This window comes from Dipteris shenzhenensis, chromosome 24 (genome assembly GCF_047967505.1).
Source record: "Dipteris shenzhenensis isolate YYH24624 ecotype China chromosome 24, Dip_SZ_1.0, whole genome shotgun sequence".
Taxonomy (NCBI): domain Eukaryota; kingdom Viridiplantae; phylum Streptophyta; class Polypodiopsida; order Gleicheniales; family Dipteridaceae; genus Dipteris; species Dipteris shenzhenensis.
The window spans coordinates 53,661,307-53,676,815 of record NC_141619.1 but is presented as its reverse complement, the minus strand read 5'-3'; the positions used below and the strand labels follow the sequence as shown (position 1 = coordinate 53,676,815).

The following is a 15,509-nucleotide window of genomic DNA, read 5'->3' as shown; positions in this document are numbered from 1 at the left end:
CAATAAGATATATAGCTTTCAAGAATGCTGAATTAGGTAATCTCGTACACAAGGCATGAAACGAATAGAAGATGCAGAACCTTAAGCGGCAATAAATCGTGCTACCCGAATGGCTATGAACTGGCGTTCTTAAGTACAACCCTACCCTTTTTGGCAGCCACGTAGGATGTCCGAGGACAGACATAAGCTATAGGTAGGGGGAGTTGTTCGAGGCAAACCTGAAGCAACTATGATGTTGACTCTAAAATTTCCATTTTTTATTGTATATAAACAGAATATAAACAGAATAGATCGGAACCTTCGGGTTGACTCTAAATTTTCCTTTTTTTATTGTATATAAACAGAATAGATTGGAACCTTCGAGTTTCCAAATTGTAAGAATAGTAGAGAAACTGGTGGAATGGTTGGTGAAAACATCATCAATAAGTCTCTGATGACTTGTATATGTCAAAAAATGTAAGATTTATGGACCTTTTGTAATATTTGGTGATTTGATAAGTGAATAGAGAGCAAGGAGTTTGGAGCAAAAAAACCCTCCTATATTCCAGCACTTGCTACGCATAGATCAGTGCATAGTTTCTTGTGAAATTTTGGTAAGTTATTTTAGAGTTAATGAGCTACTGTTTGATGTATGTGGTGTTGTATTTGAATGCATGTGTTCTTAGATCTCATCGCATGCACATGCAACATTAAATTGGCCATATCTTCCACATATGTGGATAGAAATGCACCAAAATTGAGGAGAACACTCAGGAGAGTGAGTAGAACACACATGCCACCTAATTCGTCAAAAAATTTGACTGTCAAAACACATACATGTATGTGTTGATAGATACGCGTATGTGATCTTTTTTTTTGCAATACCCTCCCCAACAGAGAGTAGACGTACATCTAAGCATCCGGGGGTTGAACCAGGGTCCTTACTCACCCACCCATTCACTTTAACCACTAGGCCAAGCCCCCTTTGGTACGCGTATGTGATCTTTTAACCTCCTAGAGAGTCCATATCATGTCCAATTGATTCTTAAGTAAGTGGTCATGTCCTTTGGTCCAAATTTTCAAGCATGTGCTTAGTTTGCTTCATTTCCATATCAAGGTGATGACTTAGTGACCATGCTTGGAATGCTCCATTTTCTTAGTATCAAATTATGTGGTCTTTTACCCTCCTGGAGAGTCCATATCATGTCCAATTGATTTTTAAGTAAGTGGTCATGTCCTTTGGTCCAAATTTTCAAGCATGTACTTAGTTTGTTTCATTTCCATGTCAAGGTGATAACTTAGTGACCATGCTTGTGGAACTTAGAGTTATGCTCCATTTTCTTAGTATGAAATGATGTGGATAGTGAGTCTTAGTAGTTAGGATCTTGGATCTGACCCCCTCCTACACTATTTGTAGCTTCTGTCCTAGAATGACCACCACCTCTCCAAACTAGTCACTTGAGCTGTGTCTGCAAACTCGCTTGACCTAACAAGTCAGCGTGGCCTCCGAATGACACATGCTTGGTTCCATTTCTAATATTGACAACTTAGTGTAGTTATACCAGTGGGTACTTCCTATATTGCAGGACTGGTATGTAGGTTAGCTAATCATCACACCACATGAGTAGTGATGACTTAGCAGCCAACATCTGGCAAAAGACCTAGAGAAGGTCCAGGCAATATGCAAAATGAAAACTCCAGAGAGCCTTAAACAGGTGGAAAGATTTTTAGGCAAAGTCAAGTGGCACTCCAAGTTTGTTAAGTATCTAGCACATGCGGCAAGCCCGCCCACAAGAAAAAATGCAGAATCTGTGTGGAGGGAGAAATGTCAATTTCAGTTGTTAAAAGCCTTGATGACCCGGATACCCATCATGGTTGTCTCAGACTGGAGCAAAGAGTTCCACATTTACATTGATGCCTCGGATAAAGCCTTAGAGGCAACCCTAATGCAAGAGTCTGCTTCTGGACATATGTAGCCCATTTACTATGCCAACAAACCATTAACTCAGACCAAAAGGGACTACAACATTAAACAAGAAGCCCTGACAATTATTTATGCGGTAACAAAATTCAGACATTATCTCCTGGAAAATAAATTTATCTTACATACAGACCATCAAGCCTTAACATACATAGTAAACAAGGCGGCCTTAACTGGCAAAATGGCGAGATGGATGCTGCTTTTGCAAGAATTTGATTTTGATATCGAGCACATACCCAGAAGTCAAAATTTTGTGGTAGACTTTCTCTCTAGATTGGAAAATTAAGGTTTGAAAGAACCAGAGCAAGGGGTATAAGATGAACTCTCGGATGCCACACTCTTCAACACTGCCACTGAGAACCAAGATAACTGCAATGACAACATGTAGAATTTTATCATGGATTATGCCTTCCTGGAGGAATGGTCAAAAGATTAAAGAACATAGCTAGCCCTTAGATGCAGAGAATTCTCTATCATAGCTGGGAAACTGTACAAAATAGGCATTGACCAAGTACTCAGAAGATGCATCCCGAAGCATGAAAGACTAGCAGTAATGCAAGAAGCTCATCAAGGAGTTTTCGGAGGACATTATGCAGCAGAAGCAACAAAGCAAAAGATACTGCAAGCCGAATTATGGTGGCCCACCACTTCAAAGGATACATACTTGTACACTCAAAGTTTCTTGAACAAAGTGATGGAGGAACTTACAGCTAAACATTTGAACAAAGTGATGGAGGAACTTACACATTTCTTGAACAAAGTGATGGAGGAACTTACAGCTAGACATTTGATAATTCATAAGAAATCCTTTGTCTATCATCCACAATGTGATGGATCAAGCTGAATCTAGCAACAATTCTAGCAACAATAGGATCTTGGTAACAACAATCAAAAAGATAGTTCAAGCTAACCAAAAAGACTGGGATCAAAAGCTAGATAGTGCCTTGTGGGCTTTTCAGACATCATATAAGGTCACAACTAGATTAACTCCCTTCTAGCCTTTGGACTTGAAGCAGTGGTGCCTATGGAGGTCATGGTACCAAGTTTACTATTGCAAAAAGAATAATAATTGAGGAATCCCAGGTGGAACGGATTTAGCAACTTGTATCATTAGAAGAAGACCAACAACAGAGTACTCTCATGGCTGAGACGGTGCAAAAGAGAAGGAAGGTCTGGGTAGACCGGCATGGCAAGCATAAAATCTTTGAGGAAGGTGATTATGTTCTAATATATAATTCCAAGCTAGGCAAGCATCTGGATAAACTAAAATTAAGATGGATAGGACCTTGTATGATAGAAAGAGAAATTGCACCAGGAACATTTTTGCTAAGAAATCTGGATGGTAAAAAATATCCTTCAAGTGTGAATGAAAGCAAGCTGAAGCCATGTCATCGGCTAATCAATGATGAATTCCGGGAGGAGGACCGAGGAAGTCCGAAAGTGCTCAGTATTCGTTGTATCCCTATAGACCTGCAGTATTCAGTAGCTCTAAAGGCAAAATCTGGGCATGCCATGCCATTAATGAAAAAAAGTATCAAATCACAAAGAAAAAGTAAGAAATGGAAAAATAATGCCATGACGTGGCATAGCCATAATGATCAACATGAGAAGAGGCGGCCATCATTAATTACATCGAAGTAAGTAAAACTCCTTTGATTCAAAATCACATACAAAGCAAACAACCCAATATAGCATCCCACAAACAACCAAAGCATTCTGCAAGAGCACACCTACTGCACCATCACCCAAATCCTTCGAATTTCTCAGCAAGCAACAGATGCGTGCGATGTCGAAGTCTAAGCAAATACAACCCATTGCCTTGGCACCTACCCTTGATCTCACCAAGCTAAGCCAAAGACATGCAGCTATGGGCAAAGAGTCTAGGATTCAGAAAGCTCATCAGTCATGATTAGAAGACACTTCCAACCTTGCAAGATGCAGAACGAGTGATTAGGCACTTCGTGGAAATAGGTAAAGTAGTCATAGAGAACTTGCACAAAAGGGCCATCATGGTGGTAGAGAAAGGTGGAGCCACAACAATACATGCCTATCTCAAAGCACTAGTTGGATCAGCACTCGAGAATCCAGAAGCCCTGAGAGCCAGGTGGGAGGAAAAAGAGCTTCTGATGCTTTCAAACAGGCCGCACAGTGAGGAATGCCTGGCATGCCAGGTATGGCTGGAATGCCTGCATATGGAATGCCACCAATGGTTGGATATTGATTCAGTGCATGCCTTGTAAGACCATCAGAGTTTTATTTGTGGATTAGAAAGAGAGAAACGAAGGTATCTTTCTTTGATGCGGTTTTGAAGGCACATCTCTAGATAAGGGAAAGGGTAAGCCACTCGAGTCAAGAAAGGTTGAAAAATACAAAGTGGCCCCAGAAACACACCCAGAGGACCTATTCTTAGGCACCGTCGAAATCACCAATCTTTGAGAAACGAACCAAGTGAAGCTCCGGTGATAGAAGGAGCAGAGCGGGCTGGAAGCAGTGTAATTGAGTGTAATTGGACAAGATAAATATCTCAACAAGGAAGCCGAGGTGAAATATGAGAAGGATCTGCTTGCAATAAGCAGAGGAGCTACATAAAGGAGGCCCGAAGCTTTTTAAATCCACCCATAAAATAAAATGGAAACAGTTTTTGCAAAAATAGAAAATAAAAGGCCTGAAAGAGTAGGTACAAAAGACACTATAGGATGCAAATTTAATAAAAACATTCTATATAGAGAGAAAGGAGCAGATGAGGCCAATAGAATGATCAAAAGAGAAATAATACTTGAAAATAGAAAGCTGAATGATGATATAAATAAATTGCTACAAAGCTCTGCTCATCATCAACTATACCAAATAGCATCAAACATTTTTTCCCACGAGTACATTAAGTATGATTGGCCTCTCTCGAAATATTTTTAGGAAGATAGAGAGTTTTTAGAGACAATCTACGAGGACCATTTGTCTCCCAAGTATAGGTATAATAAGATTTTTCAATCCATGATATAGGACCCAGAGCCGGACATTTCTTTTACGAGTCCCACCTCTGACCCGGCCCGATTTTATCAGGCCCGTCTGATGATGATTGATGAATATCAAAACAGCCTGCAAGCAAAGGCCATGAAGGTTAGCACAAGCCAAAGTACTCAGGGTCTTGGATCTTATTTCGGCTACTCAAGAAAGACCTTCGGGCCATCCACTTTGGGTATGAAGATTTGGATCCCAGTCCGGGCGGCGTGCTAAGTAGGTGTGCTAAGTAGTGATCCAGAAGAACACAATGGGTGGGAACAACCCCCATCTATGTAGAAATAAAACAACAAGAACAACGCCTGGTACAAATAAGTAAATGAGGAATAAAGCTCACCAAGGAATGCGACTGGCACCAGTGGCACAATAATGTTGACAGCAAGGTCGAGTTGTATATAAAGAGTGGCGACCCTATGTATAAGGATTGGTGAATATAGAGAGTGCATGAGAGTAAGTTCAATATACATGAGTCTCTTATAATAGCAAGTGTTCATGAATGAAAGCATGTAGTATCTCTCTCTCTCTATCTCTCTGTGTAATTCTCAGTGTCATGTCAGCCACTTAAGCTCTTCATAGTCATGTCCTTATTGTGACTTTGTAGCACTCTCCCTGGAGAGGTGCAAAACCTTGCATTGAATCATATGTTGTGGTCTTCATGAAGCAGTGCATAAGGTAAGTGCCATAGTTTGTCATTGAACCCAGTGGGTGTTGTTGCCATCTAGACCGGCCTACAACTCCTAGGCCCCAGCGAGCAATATTAAAATCACTGTTTGTAGATAGAAGTGAGTTAGATGTTGAGAAAGCAAGAGATTTCTTTTCTAAATTAGGAATTAAACTTTTCCTTACTATAGCGTACAACCGTGAAGGCAATGGAAAGAGTGAAAGAGGGCATCCTCTAGTCATCAAAGCTTTGGCCAAGGCTTGTGAAGAAGAAAGAGTTGGTGAATGGCCCAAATTCTTACCATATGCTTTATGGACTAATCATACAACACATAGCTCAGTAAAAATGGCTATATGCTTGCAAAGCTCATGTATGGTCAAAAACTGGTTGTTGATGCCAATACTAAAAACAATTCCCGAATGGAATGTACTACTTTGGTATGATGGGCTTAATAGGAAAGATCTCCTTGCATTATGCATAATTAAGAAAACTAGAAACAACACTTGAAGATGTTGAAGGTGCAAAAGAGTGATTGAAAAGCATGAGGATAAAAAACAAAGACTACTTTGATAAGAGACATCAACTCAGGAGCAAAGCAAGTGAGAAAGGTGATTGGATTTTGGTTTATGATAGTAGCCTTGGTAACCAGCACAAAACCATGCATAAATTCTCAAAAAGATGGTTTGACCATATGTCATAAAGAATATGCATGACAATGTAACCTATAGCTTATGTGAACTAGATGGGATAGAAGTAAAAGTTTCCATTGCAAAGGTAAGAGGATCAAAGTGTTTAGGAGAAGAAAAGACACTCGTAGATAAGATGAGCAAAAGGCGGAGGATGAAGATCAAAGTGAAGATGAAGATTTGGAGGATGTCAATGAAGATCACAACAGCAATCATTTACAAGACGATTGAACCTACATCAACCAAATGTGGCACATACCAAAGGAGGATGTGTAGGTTTAGAGGGGGTCGATTTCATGGTGTGAGACATACATAGTGGGAATGGATACTAAGAGATTTACTTTATGACACTTTTAAGTATAAGTATACTTCATATAATATGTATATGCATAAGTAAAGTATTCTACTTCACCTTAATATTTACCTTTAGAAAGTACTGCAAAAAAAATATCAATGGCTGTGCTTCTTAAATATGAGGAAAAAAGTATTGATATTTTTTTATACTATCTCATTATCATATTGAAGCCTAGTTAGACCTTATAACTAGTAATATGCCCAATAAAAATGAATACGTCCAAGTGAATTTCACACTACCTCAAATGAAAGCATCTTGCATTATAGGCCTTCTATTATGCCCTACCTAGGTGGCCCAATGGCACTTGAGTATCTTCACTCATATCTTCTTATTAAAAAAACCAAAAGTCAATTTGGTATTTTTATCATTTACACCTTTGTTTAATCATGAATTCTTCCTTGGACACAAATAAGAGGGAGGACCTAGTTTTTTTGAAGAAGGCAATCTTCAAAAAGTAAATGGAAACCATCCAAACCACAAAATTTGAGGTATGAGCATGAAGAAAACGCCAAAATCAGGCCAAAATTTTGAGTAGTCCAATTTTTCCTTTTGAAGCATGTCAATCCGAGTTACAAATCAAAAGTTATAGCCAAAACAATGAAAAACCCTCTCACAACACCACTGCAACAATGGTTGGAAAATATATAAATAAAGATGAAAATAAATCTTTTTAGGTAATTTCAAAATTAAAATAGCATTTTTGTGGATAAAAGACACAACCATGTGAATGTGACATCTCAAAGATGCTTTGAAGATGAAGATTGATAAGTTGGAACACCCTGCTACTAGAGGCACATGCATGATGTCTAGGTAGGACCCACATACATGATGCATCCACATGGAACATTGATGATGACGACCAAATATGCTGAATTTTATTTTATTTTAAGTCCTAATATTTTTTATTTGAAGAAATATTCAAAAGATATTTCATTTGGGCTAATTCTTTAGCCTAATCATGTGATTATCGTAAGCAAGGTTACCTCACCTATAAAAAGAGCACTCCAGTATTCATTTTGGACAATGTATGAGTAAATATTAAGAGTTTAGAAACATAATTCTACACTTTCTTAGTGCTACACTTGCCGATGAAGAAGAGCTTAAAGTTTTGCCTGTCCATCTCTCTTCATTAAGGCGATGATTACTCTTAAAGAGCTCATTAAGTAAAATGTGTTGTTTGTGCTTGTATTTTTGCTAGTTTTTTTTTTAATTTTGGTATCTAACCCAAGTTTTGTTTTTATTTCTATCTCTATATCTATTTTCACCCTTGACTCTAATGCTAATTCTATCTATAATGCTATCTCCATCTCTCTTGGAGCATCTCTCTTGATCTCTAGCTACTTGATGGTGGAGCAACAACTTTGCCAAACATCAAGCAACCTTCTTGTAAAGAAAAACTAAGTGCACAAGGTGAGTATCTTAATATTCAACTTTATTGAATTACTCTCTCTTAAATATCTCTTCCTCTTCTATATCTCTAGGATCTCCTTGCTATTATACATACATCTCTCCCTGCAGTATCTTTATTTCCTACAGGCAATAATAGAGCTTGGGAGGGAAACTCTAATCTCTTCTCCTTTCACTTCTCTCACATCTATTTCTTTGTACATACTCAATATATCATACATGAATAATCATAATCCACATCAAGAAAATTTCTTCCGCTTCATTTGGATTCACTCTACAAGGAATACGGAGCATACCGATGCTAACCTATGGCTTTGGTACACAATTTTGTCGTAATATCATTGGTAAAATATATCAATGACAGGTTAGCATTGGTAGAAAATATCGACGCTTAGTAAAAATCGTTTCAGTATAATATATTGACGCATGGCATCGGTGTGTTTTACCGATGCTTTTATTACGTCGATATGTTATACCAATGCTACTTCTGACATCAATAAAATATACCGATGCAATCGTTTTGATATAATATACCAATGTAGCGTTAGTATATTTTATCGACGTCTTAAATAGCGTCGATACCTGGATACCAATGATGTTGGGTTTTTTTTTTATAAATAAGCACTCACTCTCTTTGCTGAAGCTGAGAGAGAGCACAAAAATAGGCGAAGCAAAAGCTACAAAATTCGAGCATTGAGGATGAAATCAACTATCTAGGCGATGTAAGCTCTCATCGTAGCATTATATTTAGCTTTTCTCTTTTCTCAAATACACTCAAACATGCATACATGCATAAGTACAAGAAAATGCACACTCAATAGCATATACATGCACACACTCACACATACACACAAACACACACTTACACATACACAAAAACATTCATTGAACAACACATACATGCACACACTCACATATACACAAAAACTCACACTCACATGTACACACTCATGTGCACACTCACATGTACATGCACACACTCACACATATAAAAAAACACACATGTACATGTACACACTCACACATACACAAAAACACACACTCACATGCACACATACACATGCACACTCATGCATACACACACACACACACACTCATGAATACACAAAAATGCACACTCACATGTACACATACACGTGCACATGCACACATACATGCACACACTCACACATGCATATCCACATGCACAGATAATTGCATGCGCGCATGCACACATGCACATGTACATGCATTGAACGAAACAAGAGATATAAACAAACAAACCATAGTTATTGAAAATGACAAAACTAAAATGGAAATGAAAATTCAAAGTTAAACGAAAACTAAAACAAAAACAAAAATGGAAAGTTAGACAAAAACGGAAAGTTAAATGGAAACTGAAATGGCAAAACGAAAACTGAACCAGTAAAAAAAACAAAAATAGAATTAAAATTGACGAAAATGAAAATGATAACTAAGAAACATTGATCGCATAGCAAAACCTAACATCGAGGCATAAGACATAGCAACATGACAGCCGAAATCCCCTAAAGTTTTGGCCTCAAGTATCAGTGTTTCGGAGATTTGGTCCAATAGTTAGATCTTTTGGTGGAGGGTTTTGTGTAACTATGAAACAAACATTGGAAGTTAGATTTTTTTGGAGAGTTTCATGTAACTATGAAACAAACATTGGAAGCTGATACTATAAATAAAATACACAAAAGAAATTGACATGTACCAAGATCTAGGAGGGGTGAAAGGCATGAGAGCTAGTGCCTAGGGAGACAGAGAAGAAGCATGAGGTAGTAGAGTAAAAGCAAGCGTGAAGAAAGTGACATTAGAGACTTGTAGAAACATTGTAGGCATCATCCAGTATCTCCAAGGTTTAGAAGCACTGCAAAGGCCCAAGCTAGGTCAAAAGCCGAGATCAAGTTTCTATTTGTACAAGTTTGCAAAATATTATCGAGATGAAGCTTCTGTAAGTATTTAATGTCACTTTCATTTAGCTTTTTCTTTGCCTCCTCATGTTTCTTCTCTTCGGGCTCCTTAAGCACTAGCCCTCTCGTACATGCATATATACATATACATATACATATATATATATATATATATATATATATATATATGTATGTATGTATGTATGTATGTATGTATGTATGTATGTATGTATGTATGTATGTATGTATGGGTGGATATATATATATATATATGTATGTATGTATGTATGTATGGGTGGATATATATACGCTATGTTATATTAGCATGTATAGATTTAGGTTTTAGAGAGAAATAGACAGTGAGAGAGATAAAGAGTGAGAAAGTAAGAGAAAGTAGAGAGAGAAAAGAAAAAATAAAGAGACACTGAAGAAGAGCTTGTGTGTACATCGATTTTGATGAAGAGTTGATCTCTATCTAAGAGCAATAGTGTTCAGGAAAAAGATTGCATATCTAGAACTTAGGAAGGGTTGTAAGAATATTAACCATGAGCTATTGGTGTATACCTAATATATTGATATTTGATCCACTTATGAAGACTAGATACATGTCTATGGGATGACCAATAGTTCTTTGGAGACTTGTGTGTCGACGTATGTCACACACATGAACATAGGATTTTATCATCATCAAAGAGGAGATTATGGCCTGATGGTCCTGATCTCTGTACACTTCAGCCTAGTGTGTGGAGATCGAGCATGGCTAGAGAATGTGAGGTAGTTTTGGATACCTGATCTATCAAGATTTTAGGCAACTTACGAAAACTATATACATGTCAAGAGTTTTGGTTGGTGTTCTTGCCTTGATTTGTCATGATAAACGCTTTCAAACATTAATGACAACTGAAGAGCTTGGAATCATGACAAGCAGATTAAGGACTACACTCGCAATAGCTTGCAAACACCTCAAGCTCAGTCAGGCATGCAACGAGTAGATTGAACATAGAGAGAAAGAGAGAGAGCCATGCATGCACATATGGCACCAAACTACGATCAAGCTCACTTAAATTGTATGACTTATTTCCATGGGATGACTAGTAGTTCTTCGACTGCATATAAGACTCAAGATAGAGTAAGACAGTGAGAGAGAGAGAGCAAAGTGTTTAGGGATTGATAGTGTTGATAATATGATAGAAATCAATTAGTAGCAACAACCAAGAGCTATGAGTGGTCTTCATGGACCAATACCAGACGGTGTTAATCGTGACACCTTTCTTTTGGAGTGGGTGTACTATCCATGTATAAGATGCAAATTGGTTGTATGCCGAATACGACGTGGTTGGATATTAGTTTAATATATCTCTTTCACATGAGAAATTGTTGTACGTTGTGCGTTCAACTCAATTTGATACTTCTCTGAAGTGATTATTATTGTTATAGACACCTCATGTTTGTACACATTGGCATACAAACATTTTTATTAAATTGTCTCAAGAGATGTATAACAAAGTCTAAAGGACTATGCATGCAAATTTATGCTAGCTTTGCAAGATATGAGAAACATTACTACAACACCATCAATTTTTCAAGGTACTTAAAGAGTTTGTATCAATGTTCATATGAAAACATGAGAAAAATGATTGTTGTAAAATGCTAGAATAATGTGTAATTTTATATCATAACATGCTAATGTACAGCCCCTTCCATTTAGGCTAAGTCCAACGATTAGGAATATTTGAATCCGCTATGTGTATGAGCAAGAGAGTCTTACATTGTAACTTTATTATTGAACTAGAAAATGATTGGAGTTTGCATAAAAAGGGTTAATGAAAGTGTGATGATATTTCAAAGTTAGACAAATAATGCGATTCAAGTGAGCATTGCAAAGGCAAGACTCACTCGCTCCTTGGTTGCCTATTCATGATTCACATACCAAGGACAAACAACTTTTTAAAAAAGACCCATGCAATATAGGGAGGATCCAGCACTACTATTAGACATGAAATGAACACATTCAAGTTTATTAAGCAGAAAAAGAATATATAACACTACTATTGCAAGTCCCATTCTCAAGAATGGGACTTGAATAATTTCCAAAATTCTTAAATATGTGTTATATACAATTGGAGCCTTTTGTCAACATTATTGTGCCGTTGGTGCGGCCACATGCCGTTGCAAGCTTTATTCCTCATTTACTTATTTGTACCAGGCACTATTCTTCTTGTTTTACTCCTGTGCAGATGGGGGTTGTTTCCACCCATCATGTTCTTCTGGATCATCATTTATCCACACATCCATAACGGCAAATTACATCATCAAAAGTAAGAATTTGCAAGTGCGATTTTTGTCCTCGATGCTCACCCTTCACCAACCTAGTTGATCAAGAACTCTCGCGCAAGAACTAAATATCTCATCTGCCATAGTCCCAGAGACATTGTGACTAGATCCACAACCCATTTGTAGTGCATGGCAGAGAGCCTATTTTATAATGGAGAGAGCCTATTCTATTGATTGGGGGCGATATGCTTAATGGAGAGAGTCTATTTTATAATGCTATGTGTATTAAGGTGCACTTTTTACTACTTTACAACTTGATGTGTGTGTGTGAGAGAGAGAGAGAGAGAGATAGAGAGAGTGAGAGTGAGAGAGAGAGAGAGAGAGAGAGAGAGAGAGAGAGAGAGAGAGAGCCTATTTGATAATGGAGAGAGTATATTTTATTTATTGGGAGTTATATGCTTAATGGAGATAGCCTATTTTATAATGGTGCACATTAAGATGATGCACTTTTTACTACTTGATATCTTGATGTGTGTGTGTGTGTGTGATAGAGAGAGAGAGAGAGAGACTATTTTATAATGGAGAGAGGCTATTTTATTGATTGGGAGCCATATGCTTAATGGAGAGAGACTATTTTATAATGGTGCACAATGAGGTACACTTTTTACTACTTGTGATAGCTTGATGTGTGTGTGTGTGTGCATATGTGTATGTGTGTGTGTGTGTGTGTGTGTGTGTAAAGTATAAGGCAAAAAACATCGACGTTTACCTAGAGCCTCTTATTGAGGAGCTCCAATAGTTGTGGTGAGGCATCAAGGTGATGGATGTTTCTAGTCCTCGAGATCGACATGCTTTAGTGAAGGGTATTCTCTTGTGGATGATAAATGACTTTCCAAGCTTTGAAGATATCTTTGGTATGCCCATATTTTATTTTTATTTCCTATGTATATATCAACATGTATCAAAAAGTGTGCTGACCCTTCTTGTTTGTACAAATGCTCTACTTTTATCCACATCTAGTCATAGCACATGTCCAATTTGTGGTCCATTGTTGGTGACAGAGAGGCTTGTGCTCCTAAAGAAAGTGATATATCCCAACAACCACCATTTCTTGCCTACATCGCATCCCAAGTATGTTCCTTCCACCAATGGGATGGAGCCATTTCAATGGACCAGGGAGAGAGAAATTTAGAGGGAGAGAGATGATGGGGAAGAGAGAGGGGGAGAGAGATGATGGGAGAAACAGAGAAAGCAGAACAAATGGAACAAGTGGCATTTTTAAAAAATGTGAAAGCGGTAATAAGCACGGAAATAGCTGCGGTAATAAGCACAGTAATGCATGTGGTAGTAGCATGCTAAATCTCCTCTCTCCACCTCCCCCTACTTGCTTTCTCTTCCTTTGTTGATTCTCTCTCCAGCGGTGTAGTAATAATCCATAGCAAGCACACCATTCTCTCATAGTGTATTATGATAGTCTTCCATAAAACTACTATTGTGGGCTCTTGTGATAGTCTTCCACATTCTTGAAAAGTGTGCATAGGGTGATCAAATGTCTTATCACAAAAGATCTTCCTAGTATGGTAGGTTATGGAAGAGAAAGGGCTATTTCATACCACTAGGTGCCGTAGATTGATGAAAATCCCATGTATGCCTCCAATCACTAACACGGAGCATGGAGGGAGGTTTCCTTAAGAATCCCTCTTGCACCAGATATTTCAAGGGTAAATATTGGCAAGCACCCTCATACACCATCTTCCCTAGATGTTAAGAGTATTGTGCATCCAATCTTTGCCCACATGTGGGACATGCATGTTATACAAAGTAAGTTAATCCTACAAAAAGTACATGCTATTAAAAATTTAAAAAGAAGCAAATGTCTATTTATAGTAAGCATTTATGCACAATTACATACCTTATGCCTCTCCATAGCATGGCTAGTCATGCATAGTCCACATTAAGATCCCCTGAATTGTTGCATGCCGTTTCCAAATCTTTTTGACATGTCATGCACCTGTATGCCAATTCATAGCTTCTCTAAATCTTCAACCAAGGGTTGTAAATACACATTTATATTCTTGATCTTGTGTTTTCTTGAAAAAATTAAGGGAAGTAGAATGTGCTCCATGTTTGTTGTTAGCTAAGAAGATCCCTTGAATTGTTGCTTGCCTTTTTCCAAATCTCCTTGACATGTCATGCACATGTATGCCAATCCATAGCTTCTCTAACTCTTCAATCAAGGGTTGTAAATACACATTTATATTCTTGATCTTGTGTTTTCTTGAAACAATCAAGGAAAGCAGAATGTGCCTGTTCTTTGTTGTTAGCTCTAAGAAGATAGATTGTAGTTTATGAGACATATGGATTATGTGTTCCAAGATGAGTTGTGAAGGCCAAATGCATTTGCACCATCCGTGGCTAGGCCAAATTGAATATTTGAAATTCACTCTGGAAGTCCTCCCACTTCTCTTTGATATTTTCCATGTCAGTGAATCCACCAAAACCCACATAGCAATGTCAATTGATGCACTAGTTTTATGCCAGGACATCAATTTTGCTATCCGCTTACACATGAACATTGTGCCCATAAGGAGTTATGGAAAAATGTCTCAGATCCTTGTGGCAAGAATTTGCTTTGCTATGACATCTTCTCTACATGCACATTGTGCCCATACAAGGAATTATGGGGAAATGTCTCAGCACCTTGGCAAGAATTTGCTCTCCTATATTACATCTTCTCTACATCATAATTTTCCACATCTTTAACACTCCAACATATTTTTGTACTCCTTTTGGAAGAAACCTGACATTAATTTTAGGAATTTTCCTTCCATTTTGATGACAAAAATTTGATCCTTTAACAATGGAAAATTGAAATCAATTCATTTTCTGTTCTGTGCTTGCTTACCCCACTTTGATTGAAAATGAATTGATTCATCATTTTTTGTGTCAATTTGTTTTGCTGCACTAACTAGCGGATCAAGATGCTCTATCAAAAATACTCCCCATTTCCATACTTGCTCATTGCAAATCCTCCATGTATAAGCATCTTGATAGAGCATTTTGATGTTTCTCTCATTGTTCTCTAACTCTATTTACTTTTTTCATTGCTTACAATTATAGCTATAGAAGAGTGGTAGCCTATTGAGAGCTTAAGTGACACATTCAAGGCTATTCACAAGGAGATTGTAGATATTTTGTATGCATAAAAGCTACCACCTTATTATAAAACAAG

At 37.6% G+C, this 15,509-nt stretch overlaps 1 pseudogene; it reads left to right on the top strand.

Annotated features, from left to right (window-relative positions):
* The first annotated feature begins 5,228 nt into the window (after positions 1-5,228).
* Positions 5,229-12,300, top strand: LOC147886780 (uncharacterized; annotated as a pseudogene).
* Positions 12,301-15,509: the final 3,209 nt, after the last annotated feature.